Below are 9,081 nucleotides of genomic sequence, written 5' to 3'. Positions count from 1 at the left end.
AGCAGTGTCAGTTTTTGAAGAGCAGCTAGTTCATGTAGCTGTTTTCAGATATACAGTACATTTCTGTTGTTATACAAAAAATGTAACAAAACTACGCACTAAAAATACGAGGACAAGCCTACTTAATGAAAAGCATGTTTGAAAGCCAGTGCTGACTCTTATCCCATGATGCACTGCTCCCAGATCAGTCCACCACTGTCGTCATTGTCACCGTTTCTCTTATTTCCCGTTTGTGGCTCTTGTTTCGTACATCTTTAAGTGATGGCTGTTGGGTGTATTAAATGTATTTCAATTATTAATATACTAGTAACAGACCCTGTTCTACTGACTTTTGTGCATCAATCTTTATTTTTCTCTCTGCACTAATACAGTGTTATTTCTTAGCAGGCCTAAACCTGATACACTGTTAATAACACAAACCCATATGCCCTGTGTTGCTAGAATTTCATATCTTTGTTCAGCTGTTATTCTTCCCCTTTAACACATATTTACTTGAAATAAATGTATGCGGTCTGCCATGCAGGGTTTACCCCGGCCTTTCTCTCTGTGCTGCCTGGGATCCACTCCAGCGCCACCCCCCATCCCCTGCAGCGGTGACCAGGACAAGCTGGTGGATGATGAATGTATGAAAGGATAATTTATCCCCAGGGCAGGGCAAAGTCAGGTAATGAGCACATTCATTCGGTTCGTCTGAGTTTGTTGTTTCTCTCTGCCCAGTAAACAGTGCAGCCTTTCGCCTGCCCCGAAATGCATTTCGCTTTGTGTGTGTTTTCCTTGTGCCACTTGACACTGTACTGGCTGTCTTCAGCTCTCAATCTCCTCTCTCTTTTCAGTCCAATCCCTTCCCCCCCCCTTATCCCCCCCCCACTTACAGCCACACTGCTCTGGCAGTGCCTGATCTAGAAAGCTAAGTGCGGCTGAGCCTGGTTAGTCCTTGGATGAAACACCAGGTCCTTTAAGCTCATTTGTTTTGTTTCTACATCACTTTGGACGAAAGAGTCTGCTTGTAAATGCTCATAATACATTAAGAAATACATAAAATGAAACATCTGTCCTCTGTCATTTTTTCAACTATAGGATGATTTAAAAAACACCCACCAGTTTTTTTCCTACCAGTTGTTTAAGCCAATGTGTCCAGCAGCACCTGCAGACTTTTCAAATGTAATATCATAATGCATAAAAAAACCCGTTTCGGTGGATTCCAAGTCAAAAATGACTCCATTTTCTCCGGCAGTGCGATGACATTTGAGTCTGTGCAACTGAAAGACCAATTCTAATTGAGTTTCGCTGATTTATTTCCAGACCTTGCTTAACTTTTTTGGTAGTTTCTTGCTTTTCGTAGAAGTGGCGATTAATTAGCGACGTTGGGCTTATTTCCGTGTTTAATACTCCCTGCTGTCTAACAAACAGAGGACAGTGGTCCCATGGGCTACAAATCATCATTAATTCATCATCATTAACTAATCAGACACGGTGTAAACAATTATGAAGATGCTGTGCTATTATTTTTAAATTCTTCTGACACCGGTTCGCCTGGACCATGTCCTACGCTGAGTCTAAATCTGAGAAGCAGTTAATTTCCCCAGTCTGTCAAACGTCATTCAGTGTGACAGACACACTTATATTCCAGTTTTCATGAGTGGTAATTTTTCAGAGAGGGAATCAAAAAGAGGGGAAAAAATATAAATTCCGGTTTCTGGAAATGATTCTGAAAATGATTCCCTGACCCCATCGAAGAAGTTCGAGTGCTACTCCTGTAAAGTAGTGTCCCCTATCCACATAGCGTTTGTGGGCATTAGTTATGGATGCCTATAAATGTTAAATATATAAAAGACTAATTAGTAGGGAGGGACAAAAGTATCTAAAGGACCAGCACAGGGCTTACTTAGAAATTCAGAAGATAGAAGCATTCAGACCAAGCAGCAGTGGTTTCCCACAGGCATTATTACTCCATGCTTGAGGATGTACTGGAGGATCCATACCTGTCCACGGCAGAAGACGGTGAAGTGCCTGGAGATAGGAAGGCTCACATGTAGGCTTTGGCAGCTGGATCTGCACGTGGAGTCATGGTCTTAGACCTTCTCTCCTCAATGTCCATCATTAACATGCATAAATAATATCAAAAATACAGCCAATGCAATGGTTAATGAAACAAATTTCCAGAAAATGAGAAAAGGAATATGTATGTATTTACCTACTGATCCATACATTATTTAATAAGAATGATCCGGTATGTGCTGATTTTAGGTAATCGAGTTAAAGGTTTGCTCAAACGGGAACAAAAATAAAATAGAAACCCATGTATTTTTTATTAATGACAGCTTGTTGCGTGCTGTAAATTCCACGCAAAGCCCAGGAATGGTTTAAAGGAGACCAGTTGCTGAGAATTATCTGTGAACCCTCTTGGTTGTTTCTTCCACACAGGGGTAATCCCAGTAATCCCAGTGTGACTGCATCGAATTTAGTTTTATGCTACGGTTTGGTGTAAAACACAGTTGTCTTTCCCAAACTTCTCTTTCAAACAGTGAAAGAAAATGATGTAACATTTCTGTAATGCAATATTTATTACATGTGGGACTCAGTGTTCAGTAAAACTCATTTTATTTGATTCCATAACTGACAACGAACAGGCCAAACTGGACCATCCATGGTCCATGAGTCATTTGGACGATTCACCACGGGAAATGGCTAACCAGTGGGATTCAGGGATGCCGACTGCATGGGTGGGCCTGGAAGGAGGTATACACAAAAGAGAACTCAGATGTGAAGAACGAGAAGATCCGGAAGCGAAAACCAGAAACAGGGGCCAAGATATGCGGCGGGAAAACAAGAACAAACCGGCACCTAAAACCCCAAACGCCGGCTGAACAAAACCAGGAGCAGAGACATGAGATGCAGGCGACTCGCGAGCGGGAGCCCAGACACGGGGCGGCAGCAGAGAGAGCCGCAAAGCCAAACATGCCAGCACACAACATAATTAAGTTCAGTTCAATTCATTTTTATGTAACACCTTTTGCAGGAGAGTCACCCCAAGGCTCTTTACATGGGTGTGTCCTAGTGTATCCATACATCATTTATGCAGAATAATAGAAAATCAGAGAGAGGGAGTGGGAGAGAGAGAGAGAGAGAGAAAAAGAAAGAAAGAAAAACCCAGGTGACAATGGAGGGGAGGAATCAAAATTCCCAAGTAGGGTGAGAAAACTGCAGTGGGGTTTCAAGGTCGACATTATAGAAAAGAGAATGAGCTGCTTGCTAATACACACAGTCTGTTTTAAAGACTCCTCTTACAACTGATGTGTTGTAGTTCTCTCTGGGAAACGCAGTGACTCACTGCAGACACTACAGCATAATGCACGTTGTTGACAGCACTGATGCGCTAAATGATCGGAGACAGTTGCATTGTTTGCCCTAGACGGTGGGCGAAAGAATCAAACAGAAACATAGGACTAATTCCTGGTTTTTCATGAAGTAATTTCCCCCTGGATACAGAGGAGGACCAACTCTTTCATTTTTCATTGATCTTTATTGACCATGCCTCACAGAAACATCTCCTATGTGTAACATGCATTCCTGCATGAGTCACTGGTAAAAAATGTAATGCTATGTAAACCATTGTTTATAAAAGATGCATTTTGACATGCTTAGGCTGAGCGATAAAAATCCAATTACAAAATCAAAATAAGACATTAATTTTTTATTAAGCAAGTGGTTTACATGAGTACAATAAAATTTAGTAGCAGTAAATTGCATAAATAATTCGCATACATTCATACGTACATACTTAGGGCTGGACTGGGATTAAAAATTGACTCGACTTTAGGGTCCTCTATGGTAAATTTTGCCAAGGGGGCAGATTCCCACATACCCATCGGTCCACCAGAAAACTGCCTAATATGCCAGATGAGCAGCCCAGCCCTGTACATACTTACCAACATACTATATATAATATAACAATAAAACATAGCATAAAACAAATAATTATAGAAACAATAAAAATACAGCATTTATATACAGTGGCATAGGGGAGGGGGCAACTTAATCATTTAAATTCAAAGGTCTACAGTATTTATTGTCTGTATATATAAGAGAAAGAATACTGAACTACTGATGCAAAGAAGATATTCAATAGAAAGTATAATTCTAAACACACTTCAGATGGGGGTTTGGGGTCTCATAATTGACTGACTCCACCGGCAAGTCAAACACTCAAACATTTCAAAGTTAAGGAATATAAACCATGTCAGGAGCTGTCAGGTGTCAGATCCAGGTGTCCTGGCGGAGAAGTGCCCCACGTTTCGTCCCCTCCTCCCGTCATTAAGCTGCCCGACCATCTCAAGGTGAAAGGAGACACAGACGAGCTCCCCAGCTCCGTGTGCCGTCTTTCAGGCCCCGAGATGTCAGCGACAGCTCAAGCCGGCTGAATACCAGAGTATCTGCGTTATCTTCCGTTACCCGACAAGGGACCCAGAGTTTTAGTAGTGTTTTACAAAGCTCGTAATGGCTGATGTGAAGCAGCCTGTTTCATCAGAGATGAGAACAAACAGGAGAAGCTACCGTCAGAGTTCAGCAGTATAAGACTGTCTGGTCCAAGGACTTCCAGTCCAAGGACATGCTGCAACTCATTTTTAATGTCCATGGTATCTCTCACCTGAAAGCACAAAAATATCAAAATTATTATCAAAATAAAATGGGGTAAAAGGGCATTTTATTTATGATTGTTTTTCTTTCTTTTTGAGCTTGATTGATGCACTCCATCCGACATTCATTTAGCATCGATCGCCTGGATTTCTTACATGGGAGTAGACTTTGTTATAGATTCCCCTTCTAACATATAATTTTTTCACCTCTAATCTTTTCCACTGGGTTTTTTGTCACTGTGAAAGAATTTTCCGTGATTGCTTTTTCAATACGCTCTTGTTCGGCTGATCTTGAACTGAGTGAAATTGATTGGCGAAAATCTTTTCGGGGGGCGGTGAATAGGTTGAACTCACATGACCGAACAAACATGAGAAAAAAATGGGTTGTGAATAAATCTCCCTTTGTAGTCAGAGTTCCGTTACAGCTGTGCTGCACTGAAAAGACACCAAGGATCAAACAACCTCAGTTGTCTAATTAAGCATCACTTTGATAAATCAAGAAATCAATACACAATCTCCATAGCTAGAATAATCTAAGTCAGGGGTCTCCAATTCCGGTCCTGGAGGGCTACTATCCAGGAGTTTTTCTATCCTACCTGGCTTCTGATGAGCCACACCTGTTCTCAGGTAAATACCAGGGACAGATGTTGCCCATCAGAAACCAGGCAGGATAGAAAATATTTACAGTAGCTCTCCAGAACCGGAGTTGGAGACCCCAATTGAAATATATAATATATACTTTTTTATGTTGTGATATTCTATTTTATGTTTTGCTATAATATGTTATGTTATGTTATATGATGTTTATGGATTGATGGTAACCAGAAAACAAATACAAATATGTCATGTCATGTCATGTTATGTCATGTCATGTTATGTCATGTCATGTCATGTTATGTCATGTCATGTCATGTCATGTTATGTCATGTTATGTGTTTCACAGATTGATTGTGACCAGGACAGGCATAAGTTTTCAGTTTCCTTTCAATGGACATTAAAAAATTACAAAAGAACTGAATACCCCACAATCACAACATTTGTTTACATTTGTTTGTTTTTTCTTTGTCGGCTGTTTGTTTTAGAAAACATGATGGCTGGGCATCATTCTTGACATTGTCCTTGACAACTGACTGACATGGACTCATCATGCTCCTTTGCTGACTAGTGCAGTTGCAGTTTTCAGCATTCGCTATGAAAAATAATAAACTCATGCAGAGTGTTAAAGGTCACGTGATTGGGGGGGGACATAAAGTCATGCATCAAGGTGCTGGCATGTCAGTTGTAACCTTTGGAGAGACTGCATAAAATGTGAAAACCCTGGAAATACTATGGGCAGCCAAGCGGTGCATCATCGGTCATGATTTGAGAGCGTAACTCTTTCCTGCGGATTTGATTTGCAAATGCTGAATTCCGCGCTCGCGGGTAGTGGAAGCATTTCCTTCTCAGTCAAATGTAATTCGCAGCACGAGATTTGGCAGGAAAATAATTCATCTGTTTCAAGCACTTGAAAAAAAGAAAAAAACAAACCGGCCATCAAAGCTGGTACCTTTGGCAATATGAGGATTGTGCATATAAATAATGCAAATAAAGAAATTAACATCAGGATCATTTTAATAGGTGCTTTGGTGTCTGCAAATTAATGTTAAAGAGTCTCTAAAGATGTACAGTGGTGTACTGGATTTTGTTTTGCAACATAAAGCTCATTTTAAGGTTCAATGTCTGGGCTACATATGTGCGCCATTAGGTGCAGTTTCTGTAAAAGTACTTTTTAAAACTCTAAACGGCTTTTTGCATATTCACCTTGCACATCAAGAAACACTATACATATTCACCCAGCTCATGTCAATGTCTGGTCTGCCCAAGTCACTAGACATCAAACACAGAAACCCCCTGCCTTTGTCTGTGAAGTAGTTGTCAAAATCATCTGAGCGTAACTCCTGAGGTGGAAAGCCCTCGTATTCAAATGAAGTCAGTCACTGATTAGGTGCTTAACTTCACGCCAAATTAGGACATGTGTGTTGGATTTGTAAGTAAGAAATGATCACTTAATATTTAATATTTCAAAATACAGTTTTGCCAACAGAGGAAAACTTTTCTCCAGTAATTCTTCCAATGATTCAATTTGTGATTTGTGTGAGCTGTCAGAAAATAAAAATTGCCTATATATATCTTTAATACGCATGCACATTGACCTGTACTCATATCTTTGTGGGGACCCTCCATTCATTTCTATGAGTAAAACCCTAATCTCAATAATGGCAACCTTAACCTTAGTTAAGTTACCTAACCTACCCAGCCCTAACCTTAACCATAAGTAACCAAACAAAATACAAGTCTTTTGCTATTTTTGGTTTTTTGATTGCAGTCACAGATTTTAATAAAATTCCAATTCTCCTTGTGGGGACCGAAAAAATGGTCCCCACAATCTCAAAATAACAGGTTTTTATTACATTGTGGGGACATTTGGCGTACCTGAACCACAAACATGCACACACACACACACACACACACACACACACCAAAGGGCCAATATATTATGACCACCCCCATGCAAATAATGTTCACTATCAAGTAAAAATGGTGTGTCTGAAGGTCTGGGATATATGGACCAGGGAGAACGATTTGAGTGACTTTGACAAGAGCCAAATCATTACAGCCAGACGACTGGGTTACAGCATCTCCAAAAAGGCAAGGCTTGTGGGACACTCGTGATCAGCCGTGGTGAGTATCTACTGAGAGTGATGAGAGTGATCTGACGAGGTCAGCCATGGTGAGTATCTACTGAGAGTGATCTGACGAGGTCAGCCGGGGGGAGTACCTACTGACAGTGATCTGACGAGGTCAGCCATGGTTGAGTATCTACTGAGAGTGATCTGACGAGGTCAGCCATGGTGAGTATCTACTGAGAGTGATCTGACGAGGTCAGCCGTGGGGAGTATCTACTGAGAGTGATCTGATGAGGTCAGCCGTGGGGAGTATCTACTGAGAGTGATCTGACGAGGTCAGCCGTGGTGACTATCTACTGAGAGTGATCTGACGAGGTCAGCCGTGGGGAGTATCTACTGAGAGTGATCTGACGAGGTCAGCCGTGGTGAGTATCTACTGAGAGTGATCTGACGAGGTCAGCCGTGGGGAGTATCTACTTGAGAGTGATCTGACGAGGTCAGCCGTGGTGAGTATCTACTGAGAGTGATCTGACGAGGTCAGCCGTGGGGAGTATCTACTTGAGAGTGATCTGACGAGGTCAGCCGTGGTGACTATCTACTGAGAGTGATCTGACGAGGTCAGCCGTGGGGAGTATCTACTGAGAGTGATCTGACGAGGTCAGCCGTGGTGAGTATCTACTGAGAGTGATCTGACGAGGTCAGCCGTGGGGAGTATCTACTTGAGAGTGATCTGACGAGGTCAGCCGTGGTGAGTATCTACTGAGAGTGATCTGACGAGGTCAGCCGTGGGGAGTATCTACTTGAGAGTGATCTGACGAGGTCAGCCGTGGGGAGTATCTACTGAGAGTGATCTGACGAGGTCAGCCGTGGTGAGTATCTACTGAGAGTGATCTGACGAAGGAAAAACCATGAACTGCGTACAGGGTGTTGGGCAGCCAGGAATCATCAGCGTGGGATGTGAATGTAGGCTGACCAGTGTGGTACAAACCAACATAAGGGCTACTGTGACACAGATGGCAGATAATTTGAATGATCAAGGGAGAGATTATGTGACAGTGCATGGATCCATGCTGCATATAGGGCTACGGAGCTGCGGATCAGACTTGTCAGACCAAGACTTGCTCGACACATATCCGGCCTTATATAATACGTTCATATAATCTGTTTGTATGTAATGTTAATCCTGAAAAACTACACCCAAAGCCCCATATTAAAATGTTCACAAAAAACACTGAAAAAGATTAAATGTTCACCTTTTTTTCAGGGCTTTGAAGGTGAGGCTTTTACAGATGCAAGATCCCAGATCCCATCAACAAAGGGAGGAAATTCAGGCGGTTTGATGTTGCTTTTATTTCTTTTCTTATTTTGTTAGACCGCAATAAGAAACTCAGATATGGTGAGATATTTATAAATGGCTTGACTTTTAAGATTGATTCACACAATACTGGTTTCCAATTCGATCAATTTCCAGTTTGTTTTTCCTTAGAAGAGAAGGGGACTGCTTACGGACAGGTTAAATACGGTTATGTGCCACGCCACGCCACTGCGATCAGCCTGCCGCCTCTCCGGGTCACCTGACCTTAAGATTAACCCCAATGGGGCATGTGAGGGAAAACACAGGAAGCATGTGACCTTTTGTACGGGACAATTTAGCCACTTTGTCAGTGGTGTAGATAGATATATAGAGAAATAAATAAAAACACAGGCCAGCCTCCCGCGGGGAAAACATGTGTACAGCGCTGATGAAATTACATTCAAGACACAATCGATGTCGAGAG

Source organism: Paramormyrops kingsleyae, chromosome 17 (genome assembly GCF_048594095.1).
Source record: "Paramormyrops kingsleyae isolate MSU_618 chromosome 17, PKINGS_0.4, whole genome shotgun sequence".
Lineage (NCBI taxonomy): Eukaryota > Metazoa > Chordata > Actinopteri > Osteoglossiformes > Mormyridae > Paramormyrops > Paramormyrops kingsleyae.
The sequence above is the reverse complement of the archived record's forward strand: the minus strand, read 5'-3'. Positions refer to the sequence as shown.